We start from the raw sequence: 20,257 nt of genomic DNA, 5'->3' as shown, positions 1-20,257 counted from the left end.
GATGAATAATATAGCATTTGGTGGTGACTTCCAAGCCGTGACAGCAAAGGCACGACCCGTTCCCTGAAAGTAAGGTCGATAAGCCGGGCTTCACCGAAATTAAAAAAAGAAACAGACTTCCGCTCTGCCGAAAACACAGGATCTTCTCACCCTGCCCTAAGCTATGTGTCTTTTCCAGAAAAATCCAACTTTAGTCCCGACGGTATGACTCCTCCTATTAGGGCCTCACCTGGGACCCAGGCAACTAAAACCCTAAATGAAAAGGCCAAATATTAGGGCTAAAAAATGGCATCAGCCCCGGAGATGGTCCACTGGGGACCTACGTGAGCCTGCTGCTCTGCCTCATCAGGAGGTGGCCAGGACCGTGCAGTCTCGGTGGCTCCAACTCTCCGGGGCTTGGAGCTCTGTGGTCATGCCTCCAACCACTCATGCAGGAGAGGCCGTGCATCGCAGGAACATCGTAGAGTTGTCCAAATGGACGTCCATGCCCGGTCCCATCGGGAAGCCAGAGCTGGAAAAACCCCTCATGAGCATCGTGGCTGCTGTAAAGAAATGTGGATGAATTTAACTGAGTATTAGAAGGTTCCTGTTGGGGTGGAATAGGTCCCTGGTGTTGGCTGGGCAACCTCAGGGGCCAGGGTCCCCAGCATGTGCCGCTCTTGATGACGATGATGACGACGGTGCCATGTCAGCCACCGGACCAGACTCTCCAGCTACAGACGTGCGCTTGGGCTGGCTAGTTAATGCTCCCTTGTCAGGTGACCCTTCCTTTGACAGACAGCTTTCTTGGGATGTGTGCTTTCTTTTAACAAGTCAGGGAAACATTCTGTGTTTCTGCTGCACAGTCTCAAAGCACGCAGGTTCTGTGAACCTTCATGGACTCAGAACAGTTTAGAAGGCAGGGCCTGTGTAGCTCCTCAGGAGTTCTTACTGGGGCCTCAGCTGGGACTACGGAAAGTGTCAAGTCCCGACAGATACGGAAGTCCATACACTTGAATCCAGACCAGAGGCTGTGGCTTTGAAACTCGGTAGGGAACCGTGCAGTGTAGATGGGACTTGCAACTCACCTCGGGGGGACTTATGGGATACACCCAGAACCCCACTCCCCCAGTGGGGTCCGGGTGTCTACAGATCACAACACCTGAACAGGTTCTTCAACTCCAAGCTGCAACAGGTTGAAAATGTCTTCTCTTGGAAAGCATGAGTTCACATGGTAGAGTGAAAAGTACCAAATGTTTACATCCTTTTATCAACAGACCTCCAAAGTTGACATGTAAACACAGTACCTTGCTGAGACCGATTGATGCTGTCCATCATTTGTCACTTCTTGAGCAAACAGCAGCCAGCTCCTGTGACTTGGCCATGGGCTGTCCCTGGTCACCTGCACAGGCTCTGCCTATGTTCATTTAGGGGAGTGAACACCCTCCCCAGGGGAACATCCTGTCCCATCTCCCAGCATCCTGAAGCCATGCTCTGCCAGGTGCTCACAGCGTGGACTGGCATTAAAATTGTGCCCCGTGCTGGCTTCCTCCCATCTCTTAATTCCCCATCCCTCTCTGGATTTTCTGCAGTCACAAACAAAATAAACTACTTGTGCTTGCATCTTTGTTTTAGGATTAGCTCTGGAGGGAACCCAGACAAAGACAGAGATGAGACTGGAGTTAGACAACAACATTCTGTACGGGAGGACTTTCTTTAACATTATGCATTAATGTTCCTCTCACTGCAATTTTTTAAGGTACCAACAAACGATTTGAATGTTCCTCTTGAAACAGAAATATGTGAAAGTAGCAAGGATTTTTTTTTTTAAAGATTTTATTTATTTATTTGACAGAGAGAGAGAGATCACAAGTAGGCAGAGAGGCAGGCAGAGAGAGGAGGAAGCAGGCTCACCGCTGAGCAGAGAGCCCGATGCGGGGCTCGATCCCACGACCCTGAGATCATGACCTGAGCCGAAGGCAGAGGCTTAACCCACTGAGCCACCCAGGCGCCCCAGTAGCAAGGATTTTTTAAAAAGATTTTATTTATTTATTTGCCAGGGAGAGAGATCACAAGCAGGCAGAGAGGCAGGCAGAGAGAGAGAGAGGAAGGCAGGCAGGCTCCCTGATGAGCAGAGAGCCCGATGCGGGGCTTGATCCCAGGACCCTGAGATCATAACCTGAGCCAAAGGCAGAGGCTTTAACCCACTGAGCCACCCAGGCACCCCAAGGATTTTTTTTTTAAACTTGTATGGGAATTCCTGCCCTTCCAAGTATCCTAGCTCCTTATAATGTGATAATAAGGAACCACAGCAGAGAACTGGACAGATGACTCAGTAGAAGAACCACAAGCTCAAGAATCAGCAAGAGGAGAGGAGGACTTTTGCTCCAAAATAATGTTGGGAGAACTGGTTTACCAGTTGGGGGTATACATTAGAACCCTGCTATCTGCGTCACTCTGATGTAAATTCCAGGAGTAGTGAAGATCTAAGTGTAAAAACTCTGAATGTATAAAAATACTACAGAGAAATAGGGGTCCATGTGTCTATAGTTTTGAGTGGACGAGACGCCAAGCCTGACAGTGAAGAGCCCAGAAGAGCAGAGCCGGGGCCACCAGATTTGAACACCCGCTGGATGAAGATTCCAAACATCCAGAAACAGAAATCCCAGTCAAGCTAAGGGAAGAACATTGGTTGTGATGAAGTGTGATTATGGTGTGTTGTCCAGTGGGGGAAAGCAGACGGCAGTTTTGTTGCCAGATGGTTAACACAGTTTCAGGCACTGGAAAACCTGTGGAAGGTCAATGTTGACAGTACATGTCGACAGCGCACTCTCTCCCAGAGAGAATTATGGAGGAATGCTTTAACTGTTGCTCTTCAGAAGCTTTATCGTGTCTCCTAAAGGAACGTCTGTCGGTTTGGGGAGTACTCTTAGACGGGCTCGTGTGCCTTGTGCGTCCAGAGACAGACGTGTGTGTGCGTGCATACTTGGAGATCAGTAGAATGTCTTTAGAACACAGAATGTTCTGCGAACTGGTTCAACTGAAACATACACTGAAGAAAGTATCCATCAAGGGAAAGGATGGTGCTCCGTGAAAGGGAAGTGTATGCAAGACGACCTCCCAAAGCCAAAGGAGCCATGAGACCAAAGGAAAAAGCCGTCCAGTCCAGGCTGACAAGGGATGGTCTAAAAAGACTTCCAGACAGAAGCACATCTTGGGCAGCCGGCGGCAAGATGGTTCTCCACAGCCCACTTCCTGTGAGACTGACTTTTATAGCCCTAGAGGCTGGGCTACTGCTGGGGGACCCCCAGGAGGAGATGATGGAGGACGGTGTGAGTGCTGGTTGTATCTCCAGAGCTGATCACGGATGTTATGTCCCAAGGCCGTTCTTAAGTGATCTCACTTGTTATGTCCCAAGGCTGTTCTTAAGTGATCTCACTTGTGTGGTTAAGTAAAAAGGAAGAATAGAGTCGAGTCTATGGCCAAAGAGACTTCAGGAAACAGATGGGTCACCGCAGCTTTTCTGTCCAAGTTGGTATCAGGCCAGTTGGCCCAGTCGCCAGCAGGGAGGCACAAAATAAACACTCCAGGGGTGTGTGTTGGCTGGCACACACCTGCAGGGAAAGGGGGTGCCCTGACGTCATCCAGCCAAAACCCTGAGCTTACCCCTCCTCAACAAGAACTTTCCATAAGTCACTTAAATTCCTCTGTGCCTTTGTCTACTGACAGGGAAATTGTTGGTCAAAATGACATCACCAAGTCTCTCTCTTTTCTGTAAATTGTACACTTGTGCACTCCATTCTCTCGCACACTCTCTCTGGGTGATTTTTTTTTTAAAGATTTTATTTATTTATTTATTTGAGGGAGAATGAGTGAGAGAGAGCATGAGAGAGGAGAAGGTCAGAGGGAGAAGCAGACTCCCCAAGGAGCCGGGAGCCCAATGCGGGACTCGATCCCAGAAGTCGGGGATCACGACCTGAGCTGAAGGCAGCCGCTCAACCAACTGAGCCACCCAGGCGCCCTTTCTGGGTGATTTTGTCTTACTATTCACACACCATCTAAAACTTAACATTCATGACTTCATTTCTGATCCAGACTCCTCTTCTGTGAGCCGCAGACTCCTACGTAGAAAAGTCCACTGGACATCTCCATCGAATAATATATGTGTGTGATACCTACCATTTAGTTCCCCAGCTCTTAGCCTCCTTCATCCCCTGGTCCACAGTAGCCCTCCCTGAGCCCTTCTTCTCGGTCCATGATGGTCACCATCCTCCCAGTGGCCTCATGTCCCCTAAGCCTTCACGATTCCCTGCTCATCCCCTTCCAGCAACCTCCTGACACCCACACAGGAGCGTGCACACACGCACGCCCACACACATGACTCTCTTCCCTTCCCCAGCCCATCCAAAACCCCCACCATGTTCCTTGGATCTCTGCTCTTTCCTGCAAATCAGGAGAGGAGAGGCAAGTGTAGTCTTGTCACCCACTGACCCATTTTCCAAGCACCAGTGATTGTAATGAAGACATGCGGAAGCTCGGGTCAGGCTTCATAAAAACATTCCAATGCCTTCCACTGCAGATGGAGGAAGTACAAATTAGGACCCCCGTGCTTTGTACAGGCCTTGCGGGGGGTGGACTTCTTTCAGGGTTTGCGTTGGTCTGTCTAGCCTCACTGCCTTCACAGATGCTGTTCCCCATAGGGTGCCCTTCCCTTACCCCTGCTCTGTGAGGACAATTACTTCTCTGGGCTCTGCTGACGTCAGGCAGCACAGGGAGCATTAGGATGTGTGTCTGTAGGGCCGACTTGCTCTTCCTTCTCCTTTCTTTCCTCCAACGGCTTTTGTAGAGGTTTATACTCTCCTCACTGTTGCTCTACTTCAGTCCAGGATCTCAGTCCTAACCAGCCCTGGCCCCCGGCCTATCCTGGGCCCCGGAGGCAGAACACAGAGAGTTCTTCCCTCCTCCAGCCTATGACAAGTGCCTCAGGCCATGGCCATTCTGTCCTCCCAGTCCGTGCCCAGTCCTTCCACCCCAGGTGAGTTGCAAGTCCCATCTACACTGCACGGTTCCCTACCGAGTTTCAAAGCCACAGCCTCTGGTCTGGATTCAAGTGTATGGACTTCCGTATCTGTCGGGACTTGACACTTTCCGTAGTCCCAGCTGAGGCCCCAGTAAGAACTCCTGAGGAGAGGCTACACAGGCCCTGCCTTCTAAACTGTCCACTGTCCTTCCATGAATGGCCTGAACACGGCCTCACACCCCCTCCGCCCTTTGTACCTATCAAGCCCCAAGCTCAGGGCAGCTGCAGGTGCACCAAAGCGTCCAGCCGCCATGCTCCCTGCAAACCTCTCTGCCTGCTCTCGGTGACCCCTCTCAGCTGTGCTCTGGGTCCCAATAAAATTCTCTCGAGTGTATTTTTTTTTCTGTAGATCTGTCAAAATCTCGTCCACGGTATTGTTCTCTTAAGCAGCGGTTCAGCCGTGGGGGAGGAAGAGTAGAGTGTGCAGACTCAGTTCGGGGGCTGCGGGGAAGGCTTCCCGTGGGCCAAGGTGGGAATTTGTGGGATGACCTAATGGGGCTGAAAAATTGAAGCCGGGGTGTTCGGGGGGAAACGTGGGAATTTGGTGATGGGCCCGTGGTAAGAGGGATCCACGCGGCTGGGACTGTAGATGAAATGAACTAGCTTTGAAGAATGAGCTTTCCCGGTAGGTTTCTCCAGATTTTCTTGACTTTTATCACCAAGAGAAATTAATGTTTAACCAGCCCTGGAGGCTGGGAAAGCAAGGACAGGGAGCCATTTGGATCTCAAGCTACAAAGAGTGACCTGTCGGAACACTGCTTGGCCACGTTTTCCTCAACCCCCAGAACGAGAGAGTCTCCTGAGGGAGAACAGACTCAGAAGGAAGTAGGATTCCCAGCAAGTAAGTCCCCGGCTTCATACTTAATCGATGGTTATTGTTGGAAACGGCAACCTTGATTCCCGGTCCCAGGGTACTGAACGTTTGCTTAATGCTGACTCACCTGAGGACTGGACGTCACTACTGGTCAAGTGCTGTTAGGCAAGGCTGTCGGGACCAAGGGGACTGACCCTAGGTGCTTGCATGCACACAGTCCTGCACGTATCTCGTGTGTGGCCAGGCGAGGGCTGGGGAGGATTTCCTGCCTGTCACTCGAGAACAAGGACAGGACAGACATGGGCACATCTTGTCCTCACCACTCGCTTCCACCGCGGTCTTGGGTCCTTTGTTCCTCTGGGTCTCTGTTTCTTCCTCTCAACAATGGGGATTTTTCTAGCACCCACCTTGTCAGCTAATTGTGAGGATTTGATCTCATAATGTCCGGAAAATATCTGGAGCTTGGAAGGTGATAGGGAAATGGTGACTCTTCCCTTCCCTGTGAGATCTGGAGCATCAAAGGTAACCTGAGAGGCTCCCTGTCCAGGGTGGTCTGAGGAGAACTGAAGGGTCTTCCCTGCCAACTTGCCCTGCTGGTTACAGTCTCTGCAGAAGGTACCGTTTTTGAGACTAACATTGCTTCTCCATCAGGTTGGAGTTAAAACAATGCTTCTGAGTGTTTAACCTGTGCTGGGACTCACCTTCTTCATCTTTAACATATCCTCATTGGGTGCACAAGAAACTGAGTCAGGAGAGGTGAGGAGGATAGTCGTGCAAGGCCTCCCCTCTTGCAACCACGAAACTGGCGCTTGGATGTTTTTGTGGCATAGGGTGCCCCCTGGGAAAGCATTGGATGTTTAGGACACTTACTGTGTCCCAGGCACAGGAGTCCCTCGGAGAGCAGGCAGTGGACGCTGGAGGGACGGGACCAGAGATGCAAGACTGTGGGCAGGAGGGGGGCAGAAAGGGTGGACGTGAGGAATGTCAAGGCACAGCTGGAAAGTGACAAGTGCAGGACTGGACACAGGGTCGAAGGCTCTGGTCTCCCAAGGTGGCCTGAGGGCACAGCAGACATTATCTAGACACGTTTCCCTGTGCACAGCCTTGGGGGCCTGAAGCTCCCAGAGTCTGAGGGTCCCTTACCAGAGCACGCTGAACCCCAGAAGGCAGCCTGTCCTGCTCTCAGTCAGCCTAGTGACCGAGCACATTGGGTCCAGGAAGTGACAAATGGCGCTCCTATTGCTGGAGTAAGTCATTCCAGGGTTCAGCCTCGCACTTGCCCTTCGGCTGCATACGCGTGTGGGATAGACGGGCACCCTAGGACTCTCCCAGAGTGGAATGATGACATTTTGAAACCAGGAATGTGTCGGTGCTGCTCAAAATTTAAATCGTGATTTCCAGACTTTCAAAAATCACTAAATAACATGGGAAGAAACACGGCCATCCGCTCGGGGGACCATCCCTGAACTTCACGACACCCCTGGCTCCAGCTGCACGAGAGAGGCCCAAGGAGGCTGACCGCAGCTAGGACTGAGGAAGAAGAGCAGTGTGTTCCCATTGAATAAGGTCATTCGCATTAATCGATTCACGGAGTCCATGGCTACATACGATGATAAAATGCTCAGTCCACTGAGAAGAGGATGCAGCTCTAGACAATATAACCCTAGTGGATGAACATAAATAGATCTTAAGTATATTAACTGTATTAAGCAAGTCTTGGCACAACTGGGGAGAAATCGACAAACTCACCCTCATAGTGGAAATTTTCAATGCATCGTTAGCAATGGTAGTAAACAGGATGATTGATCCAGGGAGCAAAAATATTAGATTTGGAAAACTTTGATAAGTAACCGTCTTGGTGTGGGGGACATAGATAGAAGCCTTCGGCAGAGAGCTAGAAAACACGCTTTCTTCTCAAGTGCGCGTGAAATGTGACAAAAATTGAGGATGTAACCGGCCATCGCCTAAATCTCAACTCCTGTCAGAGAATCGCTATCAGACCAGCGAGTTCTCTTGCTCCGATTCAGCTCAGGTCGATCCAATTCTGTGAAGTTCAGTTCAGTTCAATTCAACTCCATTCAGTTCAGTTCAGTTCCATTTTTTTTTTTAAAGCAAAAATTGTTCCATTTGTCTAGAGTTGTTTTGAAGAGATATACAATGTAACTGACACATCAAGGAAACAAAAGAATGAAATGAAATAATACAGAAATAAATGTTTGTTTTAGGCTTGAGATATGTATTGGAAGCTGAACATAGAAGAAAGCAGGTAGTTTTAAAAGCTAATGTTAGAGGGACGCCTGGGTGGCTCGGTTGGTTGGGCCGCTGCCTTCAGCTCGGGTCATGGTCCCGGGGTCCTGGGATCGAGTCCCGCATCGGGCTCCTGCTCGGCGAGGAGCCTGCCTCTCTCCTCGCCTCTGCCTGCCGCTCCGCCTGCTTGTGCGTACTCTCAATCTCACTGACAAATAAATGAATAAATAAAATCTTAAAAAAAGCTAATATTAGAAATGGAAAAAGGATAGAGGTTGAGATAAGCAAACAACTAAAGGGGCCAGAAAAATAACAGAATGAAGATAATTGAACACAGGCAATAATAAAGATTAAGAGGAAACATGAATGAGAACGGAAATAAAGGTAGGTGAGGGCAGACCAACAAAGCCACAAGTGTTTCTTTTTTAAATCTAAAACAGAGATCGTCCTGGGGCGTCTGGGTGGCTCGCTTGTTCGAGCATCTCACTCCAGATCTCAGCTCAGGTCTTGATCCCAAGACTAAGTAAAGACAAGAAGAGAGGAAAATAGGGAAATAAATAATATCATAAGAAAAGGGGGTTGTCATTATAGGGACACCTGGGTGACTCAGTCAGTTAGGTGTCCACATTCCGGGTTTCGGCTCAGGTCATGCTCTCGGGGGCGTGAGATTGGACCCTACATCAGGCTCCATGCTCAGTGGGGTGTCTGCTTGGGATTCTCTCTCTAGCTCTCCTCTGCCCCTCCCCCTGCTCATGTACTCTCTCTCTCAAATAAAATTTAAAAATAAGGCTTAAGAAAAAAAGAAAAGGGACATCATTATAGATTCAATCAAGTAGAATGATAATGAGTATATTATTAAAACAGACAAACCCTTGTCATTAAATGTAAAATTTTTAAATTACATTTTGTTTACATTTGGAACAACACCACGGAGAAACAGAAATCCTACTGAATGGTCCTGAATAATGAATAAATTGATTTATGAAAAATATTTCCTCAGACAAGGAGGAGAGGCAAATGATTTCTATGTATGATTTGTCACACTCTGTCAGTGATTGGGTAATTCCAAATTTCAAAATTATATAAATTGCTTCAGAGTATTAAAAAAAGGGTTATCCTCCATCTATGAGATCACAGAATTGACTCTAAAACTAGAGAAAATCCATATAAGCAAGAAAAATTACAATTTTATTCATGGGAAGGAAGTAAAAATTCTATGCAAGTGGCTAACACACCGTAGTTTTATCTGAAGAATAAAAGGATATTTGAAAATTAGAAAATGTATTAATGACATTCATCATATTAACAATTTAGATTAAGAAAACTATATGATTCTCTTCTCATTTGATGCAGAAAATACTTTGATAAAATTAAACTTCAATTTACTATAAAAGTAGGAATAGAAGAAACCTTCTAATAAAGGTTTTCCAACAAAACCCTGTTATTAATAGTGAAATGCTAGAAGCATTCTTTTCTCTTTTTTTTGAAGATTTTATTTATTTATTTGACAGAGAGAGACACAGCGAGAGAGAGAACACAAGCAGTGGGAGAGGGGGAAGCAGGCTTCCTGCTGAGCAAGTAGTCCAATGCGGGACTCAATCCCAGGACCCTGGGATCATGACCTGAGCCAAAGGCAGTGGCTTAACCAACTGAGCCACCCAGGTGCCCCTAGAAGCATTCTTTATAAAATCAACGAGATAAGGATGTTCACAACTGCTTCTGTTCAACAATGTCACAGAGGCCCTAGAATAGGGCCAGGCAAATGAAATTTTTTTTTTAAAGATTTATTTCTTTGAAAGAGAGAGAGCTGGTGGGGCAGGGGGGCAGAGGAGGAGGAAGAGAATCCCAAGCAGAATCTGTGCTAAGCGTGGAGCAGACATGGGTCTCCATCTCATGACCCTGAGATTGTGACCTGAGCTAAAACCAAGGGTCGAACACTCAACCAACTAATCCACCCAAGTGCCCTAGAACAATTATTCTTACTAGTGCTGTAGCAACAATTGTCGATCTTTTATGGTTAACTGATTGAGTGCATCATTTAAGAAATCCTTCCAGTCAACGTCATAAAAATGCATTTCTGTTGTCCTAAAAAGTTTGCCTCTCACAGTGAAGGATTTAATCTATCAGAAACCTGTTTTTGTATATGGATTAAGAAACAGGTTTAACTTCATTCTTTTCCCAAGTAGGTGACCAGTTGCCCAGAACCATTTAAGACTCTGTTCTTTCTCGGGGTGCTTGGGTGGCTCAGTGGGTTAAAGCCTCTGCCTTCAGCTCAGGTCATGATCTCAGGGTCCTGGGACTGAGCCCCGCATCGGGCTCTCTGCTCAGCAGGGAGCCTGCTTCCCTTCCTCTCTCTCTCTGCCTGCCTCTCTGCCTACTTGTGATCTCTGTCAAATAAATAAAATCTTTAAAAAAAATTATAAAAAAAAAGACTGTTCTTTCTTTATTGATCTGCAATTCCACATCTGTCAATTGTCCATGTATTGGTGGGGTTTTTTCCCAGCTCTCTATTCTGTTTAATTGGTCAGGCATCTATCCTTGCATCAAAATCATGATTTATTTATTTATTTATTTTATTATTATTTTTTTTTTACAGTTTCATCTGTCTTGATAAGTAGAGCAAGACGGGAATATCCTTCTTTCTGCAGAGTATGCTGGCTCTTTGTAGACATCTGCTTTGGCATTTACATTTTAGAGTCAAAAATCTGTGTTGGGATTTAGATTGGAATGGTATTGAGACTGCGAATCACGTGGAGAGAAATGGAAATGTTTACAACATGGAGCAGACATTTATTCCCATTTTTAGATCTACTTGAATGGGTCCCATCAGTTGTTACAAGTTTCTTCATCCAGGTCTTACAAGTCTTTTGTTAAGGTTTTGTTAGATTCACTCCTATTGTCTTGTTCTTTTTTTTTTTAATGTTTATTTTTATTTTTTTTTATTTTCTTGTTCCTCATGAAGTCCTGTCTTGCCATGATCGCAGTGGGTGGGCAGAGCAGCAAGCCCAGGCTCCAGAGCCCGAGGTCTTAAACCTGAGCTGAGTCTTCTTTTATTTTTTATTTTTTTTCAAGAATGTATTTATTTTAGAGAGAAAGCGGTGGGGGAGGGGGGAAGGGGTAGAGAGAGAAAGACGATCTCAAGCAGACTCCCCACTAAGCCTGACACGGTTTCCATCTCACAACCCCAAGATGATGACCCCAGTGGAAACCAAGAATCGGACGCTTAACTGACCACTCCACCCCAGCGTCCCCTGTGTCTTCTCTTTAAACACTTGCATTAGGCAGGGCGGTGTGCTGCCTGAAACCTTTCAGTGGTTTTGCTTTCTCTGCAAACGCAGGCTGGGTCTCCGGATTCAGGGCTCCTGCCTGGGCTGTGCCCCCTTCACCAGCTTTGCAGCACTGGTCCCAGTGGACCACTGTGGATTTCTCTCTCTGCTCTTTTCTTTCATGGTCTGCCTCCCTTCCTGGCATGCCACCCAGCAAGCAGATCTGCTACATCCAGCATGAGCACAGGCTGGCCTGCTGGCGAGGAGTATGCTTGTGTGGGACCTTGCCACATTTCCTAACCTCTTTGGGCCTCAGCTTCCTCGTCTGTACAATGGGGATGAGAATATCTACCTTGTGAGGCAGTTATGAGGGACTGAATGATTTTATGTAGAAATGCCTGTAATGAAACCTTTACAAATGTATTTTTTAAAGGATGTTATTTATTTATCTGAAAGAGAGGCAAGAAAGGGCATGAGCTGGGGAGAGGGGCAGAGGCAGAGGGAGAAGCAGACTCCCCTGCTGAGCAGGGAGCCCAACTCGGGGCTCAATCCCAGGACCCGGAGATCATGACCTGAGTTGAAGGCAGATGCTTGACCCACTGAGCCACCCAGGCACCCCAAATGCCAGGTATTACTATAGTGACTCTTTATGGAATGGAGGATATCTCTCAATTCTCAAACCCCCTTGTCCAGAGGTCTGTGCTGGGTTCAGCCCCTCACCACACCTCTGTCCCTCTCTGCAGAGCCTCCCTGTCTTCATGCAGGGTTTACCAAGCAGTGTGCTGAGACCCCAGAGCCCTTCCCAGGGCTCAGCTGCCGCTGACCCAGCTAGGGTGATCTCTCTTCCCTTGGAGTGCCTGGTCCTACCTGCCCCTTATCTGTAGTAGCCCCTCCCAGGGCTGGGGGATGAGAAGCATCCCAGCCTCCTGCCCCCACCCAGCCATGGAAGGAGGGATGAAGCTGTACACCAGGTGCGAGGCTCCTCACCAGCCCCCCGTCAACCCCACACCTGCCGCAGGCCCAGCCCCTCCCCTCCAAGGCTTCTGCCCCCGGCCGGCTGGCCGGTGTGTACTGCACGTGTGTGCGCGCGCGTGCAGTGGGAGCAGAGGAAATGCACGCCCCTCCTGACCTGGGTGGGCTCTGCCAGGCCTCCTTTCCAGGTTCCCAGGGCTCTGTGCACACCTTAAAAGAGAAATGAACCCTGCCCGGTATACTGCCCTGATCAGTCTGCCTGAGGGGATGGAGAAGGGAGCCCAAGAAATCTTGCCATTTGCGATGGGCCTTGAGGCATTGTGCTAAGTGAAATAAGTCAGAGAAAGCAAATACCACACGATCTCACTCATATGTGGAATCTCAACCACAGATCAAACAAAACAAAACCCAGAGTTCTAGATACAGAGAACAGATTGGCAGCTGCCAGAGGGAACTGAAGGGACGGGCGTGTGGGGGTGGGGAATGGATGAAGGGGTGAGGAAGTGCACACTTCTTGCTATTAAAGAAAGACGTCCTGGGGACGTAATGGGCAGCTTGGGCAGCTGATCCTATGGTATCAACTTGGAGAGGTGACACAGGTGCCTAGACTCAGGCTGGGGATCAAACGTCCGAGCACTACACCGTACGCCTAAAAGTAACACAATATTGTACGTCAATCATGCCTCAATTAAAAAAGAAAGCCAAGTGCATTATTGCACACCGGTTACAAACCATTAGAAAATCTATCTTTAATAGGTGTTTTTAAAAATGTTCTCCTTAAAAAAAAAAAAAAAAGACATTTGTGTTTTGAACGCTATAGGCTTCTTTTAACCAAAGAATGGGATTTTGAATCACATGAATCGGATGAAACCCTCACCTGCATCTGCCGCTCTCTGATCTGGACTAATGGGTTTGGCCTGTGCACAGAGGGGCCCCAGAGCCGCCCACCACCCCCAGGCAGCGGGTTCTGATGGCCGGGGCTGGCCAAGTGAGTCCTCCTCGCTTGCTTTGCTGCGCTGGTCCTTCCTCCTTGACAAGCCAGGATGCTCTGCTGCTGCTCTGAGGTTGCCCTGAAGGTCTCCGCGCATCTGGGTCCTGCGCAGAGCTCTGGAGACACACAGCCCTTTCTCTGTGACCTTTTCCCTCTGCCTCCCATCCCCTGCACCCCCCCGCCTGCAGTCCCCACTGTCTCCGTGGTCCTGCTCTGCCCCCACCCGGCCCTCGAGTCTGGGGTGAGGAGCAGGAGGGCGGGAGGTGGGAGATGCTGCTGCCAGGGAAATGAGCAGAACAAGCCGCTCTGATTGGCTTTGGGGAGGCGGACACTGTCTATATAAATGGCAATCACATCCTCTGTGTCTTTGAACCGTCACAGGGAGAGGAGAGAGAAGAGGGAGCGAGCGAGCAAGCACCGCGGGGCTGCCTGTGAGTACTGCTCCTTGTCCTTGTAGCCCGGGGGACCAGCCCCACTGGACAGTCCAGTTCCTGGATGGCTGTGGCCCTGGGGTCCGGGGACCAGAGGTTTTCCTCCAGCTGGCTTAGGATGGCTCAGCATCCCGCTGTGGGCCGGTGGGCACACGACAGGAAACTTTTGCAAACATAGGTGCCAACCCAAGTCACCTGCCTTTTTGTGTGTCTCTAAGCAACAAGTCAGGGAAAGAAGCAGAAACTTCTGATGGTTTTTTTAGCCCGTGTTCTCTGAGCCACAATAGCAACATAACAAAGCTAGTGGAAAGGAGCTTCCAGGCTGGTGCCTGGTGCATTTGGAGCCCAGGGAGGCCAGGAGATGGGGTGGGAAAAGGAGGTGGCTAGGAACCAGGTGGAGCCAGGCTGCGTGGAGGGCACTGCATGTCCCCTGCCAGGGCTCCTGCCCTCCGCGTGCAGGAGAGCTAACAGTCCTCCTGCAAGATGGTTGTAAACACCTGCTTTGATGTTTGTAAGGGGCGGGGCACACAGTAGGTGGTCAATAATGAGACTATGGTATTAACAAGCCAGTCACCAGCAGGTGGGAATGTCAGAGTGGGGTGAAATGCTGCCCAGTGCTTCCCTGTCCCGGGGAATATTGTTTTCTCCAGTTTCCAAGGGAAGTTCAAGCAAGTGATCCAGGTCTTCCCCCCTAATCCTATTTCTCTGTCAAAAGCTCTGAGAGCTGGGGGCTCCCCCTTGGTTTCTCCTTCCAAATGGGCAGCATTTTCCGTTCTGAAACAGAACCCATAGCAAAGGTGCCAGTTATAGCATCAAAGCTGGCCTCTTTGGGTTTTCCACGCTGCTGGAGAGACAAACAGATCCTCTCTGCCTGGGGTTTGGGGGTGCAGTTCCCCAGCAAATACAGCAGACATCCTGGAGCAGTTCTGACAGGGTGAGTTTCGGGATGGTTCTGAAAGGGAGCAAGTTTGTGTCCTTTACCGCAGCCTCTTTCTCTCTTCCGGACATGTGCTGGGGGTGCCTCTGCGTACAGCCCATTTGATGAAAATAATTAAAAAAAAAAAAAAACCCTTCCAAACTCTTACAAATCAGATAAGTAGCTGGAGAATTTATTTACATCTGTTTTCCCCTCTCGAGGATGTGCATCATTCTGAAGGTTTTACCCTATAACCTTAGAAACTGAGTCTGGTGGCAAGTTCGGGGAAAGACTCCAGGAAAATTAGACTTTGCACATTAGAGAGGTTGTGAAGTGTCTTGAGTTGCTCATTAGCATTTCTGGGGGGCAATGCTCAGGGCATCAGGGGGCAGAGCACAGGCACCGGGCCTCAGCGGACCGGGTCTGGTGTTCCAAGGGCACAAACCTACCAGAGAAACTGCCTGTAGCCGTGTGGGCTGAGACCAGCCACCTGCTTCCCTGAGCCCATTTCCTCATTTCTAGGTGGGGATAGTATTACTACTTTGCAAGGCTGGCGTGAAGATGGGGAGGACACCACTGCCCTGTGGAGGGTAACAATTTCAGCATTTGCTTGGGTTTGGAGGAGGTGGTGGAAGCACTTCTCCTGGGCCACAGAGGACCGCGAAGTTGGTCCAGCCTCTGCCCGTCTCTGCCCAGGTTGGGGCTCAGATCACAGCTCTCCCCTGTGCACCTGCTCCAGCGTGTGGTGAAAGGGCAGCGCCCAGACCACACTCTGGGTGGCACGCGCTGCCTCTCCAGCCCAGACCAGAGCCTCCTCTGGGTGGGCAGAGGCAGCAGGTGGCTCAGGAGCCCATGGCCACTGGCCACAGCTATCAGGGGAGGAGGCTGGCTTCAGCCTCCACAGCATAGCGCCAGCCCCCAGTGCTCCCGTTCTTGGTTGTATAGCCTGGGTCAGGGCACCAGCCCCTCTGAACCTTGGTCAGACGACGATAATCATACTCACGGGCTGGGTTGTTGAGACAGTAAATGAGATAGGGCACACAACGAGCCTCGCAGAAATTAGGCAGCAGTGACTCATCTGGTTTTTCTGACAATAGGATATGGCAATCCTGGGTCAGCGTGTGCTTGAGCTCTGACCTGGGGAAGCCTCAAACACAGATTTTTTTTTTTTTTTTTAACAACACTGGGGACAGACCAGCAACCCCCTCCAAGGAGCAAGAGGGAGTCCTCAGTCAATATTTACCACTGACCCGATTTGTGAAAAACAAAACAAAACAACAACAACAAAAAAAAAAACGGAGACTCCCCGAAGAATGTGCCAAAGCCAACTAACCAGACTCCCGACGGCAGGTGTTGTATATTTGGGAAAGATGATAAATCAATATGTGAGTTAGCCACAGGCATGACTGCTATTAAGAAGAAAGCAACCAACCAGAACATAATTTAATAGCCTTGAGTCTATGGAAAAGGCAGATGGTGGTGGCCTTTTGTGACCTATTAATGTGACTACAAGAGAGCAAGAGAAAGGGGGTGAGCATTTTCAGGGCGAGGAGAGGGGCTTTCCATGCCAGGAAAGTGTCTTCTGGAAGAGAATGGAATTAATTGGAAAGGGGAGGGGCGACATTAAGAATCAGAATGACTGGATGGTTCTCATACAAACTTTTCAGAATAGCAAAGACAAAGGAAAGTGATAAAATTTTTTAAAATTTCAATTTTGATTGAAAAGAAGTTTAAATGTAAAGTGTGAGCCAATAATAAAAGCCAGCAGAGATGGGGTGTTTGTGCTTGCTGTGCTGAGGGGCAGGTGACATGTTTGTATCATCCCTGTTCTTCCGGAAAGAAATAGCGTGCAAAAGAACAGAAAGCCTTACACCTCTCAATCCCATTTGGGAATTGACATGTTTGAGGGACAAATCCAATAGGAAAACCAAGCAGCCGATGAGGGACGGGCGACCCGGGAAGTCTGCCCAGCAGGTGTTAATAAGGGTACATGTGTATGCTTTATGAACACAATGTTGCTTGCTGTAATTGGGCCAATGCGAAGCATAAGTGAAAAAAAGGAACCAAATAATACACATACCTTGGTGACCACCGTCCAAATTGTCCAAGGCCAGGTATAAATCGGAATAATATCAACAAGTTGGCTGCCCCCGTATTTTTCTTCTGAAATTGCTGCAGGTATCAATTTCCCAGGCAGCTTCACGTGTCAGGATACATTTTGCAGGGATGCAGACAGAAGCAGCAGTCTGTCCCCATGGGAGTAAAAGAGAAATCGTGACACAGATTTTTCTGTGGGTCCTGCCCGTGAGAACGGTCAGCCAGGAAAACACGGAGGCTCGGTCTTTGTCCCTGGCGGGGATTTCCTCCTGTTTGCCTTGCACTGCCCTGGGGTTCTGTCGCCGCCAGATGACCCAGCTGGAACAGGTCTGAGTTCTAACGTGATGATTTCCCAACATCAGTAGCAACAAAGGGCAGCTGCACGCTGCCTTGGAGTCCGGGGGCTTTCTGCCTGCAGCACCCCGCTGCCCGTGTACCGGGGAGGAAGCAGGCAGCCTCCTGCAGCAGAGCCAGGATTCAAGCCCTTCTGTCGACTCTGATCCCAGAGGCACGTTCTTTCTACTCCCGGTGGCGGCCAAGAGGTAGAGCATAGTCCTGGGCAACTGCAGGCTCAGATCTGATTCTGTTCAGTGTAGCAGGAAACCCCTCAGAGGCCGGCCAAGCTGGCCAGATGGGAGGAGGCTTCCTGGGTGTCCCGCACTGACCGGGTAGAACCGCCGGGCCCGTCAGCTCCTATGCTTGGGTTAATGATTACGCATCTTGTTTAGAATCCTCGGTATAATGTCCATCTTCCAGGCGGGAGGTGGGGGTGTGGAGAGGTTAGGTGGCTTGGCCGCAGCTGGAGCCAGCCGGTTGTGTTTTCCTCCTTGGTGACCCCGGGCTGAGCCCCCAGAGGCTCTGTGGAAGCTGCTTGGACCCATACGGCCTCTAGGGGGCGTCCGGGAGCTCTTCACTGGCTTCTGGGGGGGGGGGGGGGACCCATTTCCTGAATTTAGTTCTTTCTCAGAGTCCACAGTCTCTCATGGTGTGTCTCCCCCTCCGACCTTCCCCAACTCACTTCTCCTCTCCATCTCCCAGTGTCCTCAGTGTTATTCCCCATGCTCCACAAGTAGGTGAAACCATATGTCAACTGACTCTCTCTGCTTGACCTACTTCACTCAGCATAATTTCTTCCAGTCCCGTCCATGTTGATACAAAAGTTGGGTATTCATCCTTACTGATTGCGGTATCATACTCCATTGTATATAGGGACCATATCTTCTTTCTCAGGGTTTGTCAACCCATACCCTGGCCACGGTTGTCGGGGATGTGCCAAACCTGTGCTTGAGTCCACTACACCCAGGAGGGGCCAGGCCAGGGGGCAGGGTCCAGCTGTGTCCTTAGCCTCTAGGTGCCAAGGCCTTTCCATTGGTTCGAGGGGATGGTAATGGTCCTAACAAGGTTATTACAAAGATTAATAAGAATATATGCCATGAGGGGTGCTTGGGGGGCCCAGTTGTTGAAGCATCTGCCTTCGGCCCAGGTCATGATCCCAGGGTCCTGGGATCGAGTCCTGCATTAGGCTCCCTGCTCAGCGGGGAACCTGCTTCTCCCTCTCCTTCTTCCTACCACTCCCACTGCTTGTTCTCTCTCTCTCTCTCTCTCTCTCTCTCTCTCTCTCTGTCATAAATAAATAAATATAATCTTAAAACAACAACAACAGTACATGCCACGAGGTTCACATGGTGCTGGGCACCTGTGAGCTAATATCTGTGCTGACTGATGAGAGTCCCTATTTCAACAAGGACACCCCAGTATACATGAAATTAACTGAGTGGAAGACAGTGGTATGTGGGTAATATGAGGCACCTGCCGTAATTATTGGAGCTACAGGGAAGGGTGCTTTGGCATGAAGGACACGGTGCCCCAAAGCTTTGTCACCACTCACTTCACATCTGGGAAGGGCCCTGACATCCCTGGGCCCTAACATTTTAGATCTCCCACCTGTTAAGTTAGGGTGGCGATTGCTCAAGCATAACAAAGCTTTAAATGCATTGGAAAGCCCATCTTGTATTTCTAGTCTTGCCCCTTCCCTCCTGACCCCTGCTCCCAGGCACCTGGATCCTGTAAGTTTGGCCAGTGAGAGGCACTGGTGGGAGGTTGGAGGACAGAGGTATCCGTCTCCGTTGTGACACTGGCCGAGGCTCCTCCCCGTGCCAGCTCTGTCTGGGCAAGCCTGACCAGGTCTCTGCTTTGCGTGAATGACGTGGGTCCTGTCTCGGGGAGCACAGTCTGCTCCCCATGTCCCTCCTATCTGGGTGGGAATGGGCATGGAGGTTCTGAGGGGTTAACTGGCCTTCCTGTCTTACTGGAAATCACCCAGTTAATCAGCAATGAAGAGAAGGTGCAAACCTAGGACTCTGAATTCAGGGTCCACACTCCCTCCTGCGTGTGCACTGCCTCCTGGGATCACCCACCGTGGTGGCTTCTCCTCCTACCCGAGTGAGTCTATGGAGTTTCTTGGCAGCCTGTAGAGCTTGTGGGTGACATGAGGTCTTCATGCAAGACTTGACTTGTTAAGACAGCTTTCTGGAGGAGTGTGGGGCTAAGCATGTAGAGCAAAAGATCTGAACTGGGGACTCCAAGAGGAGCAGTTGTAGGAAAGTCGGTCTGAGCCCTAAGCCGTGTCCCAGTCCCATACCCACCTCTCACTGCACAATCTGATGCGTCCATGAGCACAACCCAGAGTACCAGGGATCAAAAAGAAGCTGTGAGATTTTTGATGACTGCTTCAATTTTTTTGCTGGTTCTGGGTCTGTTCAGATTTTCTATTTCTATTTCTTCCTATTCAGTTTTGGTGGTTTAGGAATGTATCTAGGAATGCACCCATTTCTTCCAGATTGCCAAATTTGTTGGCATATAGTTGCTTATAATATATTCTTGTAATTGTTTGTGTTTCTTTGGTGTTGGTTGTGATCTCTCCTCTTTCATTTGTGCTTTTACTTATTTGGGTGCTTTCCTTCTCTCTCTCTCCCTCTCTCTCGCTATCCTTTTTGATAAGTCTGGCCCAAGGTTTATTGATCTTATTAATTAAAGAGCCAACTCCTAGTTTCATTGATCTGTTCTACGTTCTTTAGGTTTCTGTTTCATTTATTTCTGCTCTGATCTTTATTATTTCTCTTCCCCTGCTGGATGTGGGCTTTATTTGCTGTTCTTTCTCTGCTCCTTTAGGTGTGTGGTTAGGTTGCCTATTTGAGATCTCTCTTGTTTCTTGAGAAAGGCTTGTATTGCCATGTACTTCCCTCTTAGGGCTGCCTCTGCTGTATCACAAAGGTTCTGATCTGTTGTGTTTTCATTTTCATTTGCTTCCATGAATTTTTTTTTAATTCTTCTTTAATGGTTGGCCCATTCATTCTTTAGTACGATGCTCTTTAACCTCCATGTATTTGTGGTCCTTCCAAATTTCCTCTTGTGGGCATGAAGGATGCCACATGATGGAATGAGCACTGGGTATTATAGGCAAC

The 20,257-nt window shown here is 49.1% G+C and overlaps 1 protein-coding gene across 3 annotated transcripts in view; it reads left to right on the top strand.

Moving 5' to 3' along the window:
- Positions 1–5,267: 5,267 nt before the first annotated feature.
- The window catches only part of DDC (dopa decarboxylase), a 79,557-nt gene continuing 64,567 nt past the window's right edge, over positions 5,268–20,257 (top strand). The window contains exons 1-2 of one of the 3 annotated variants that reach the window (XM_047695312.1): positions 5,268–5,900; positions 13,731–13,780. The gene's annotated coding sequence lies outside the window, so the exon portion shown is untranslated. The remainder of the gene's footprint in view (positions 5,901–13,730; positions 13,781–20,257) is intronic. The other 2 variants (XM_047695311.1, XM_047695309.1) reach the window with 2 other exon arrangements.

The sequence above is a fragment of the Lutra lutra genome, chromosome 11 (genome assembly GCF_902655055.1).
Source record: "Lutra lutra chromosome 11, mLutLut1.2, whole genome shotgun sequence".
Classification (NCBI taxonomy): Eukaryota; Metazoa; Chordata; class Mammalia; order Carnivora; family Mustelidae; genus Lutra; species Lutra lutra.
This window is presented reverse-complemented; position numbering and strand designations above follow the sequence as displayed.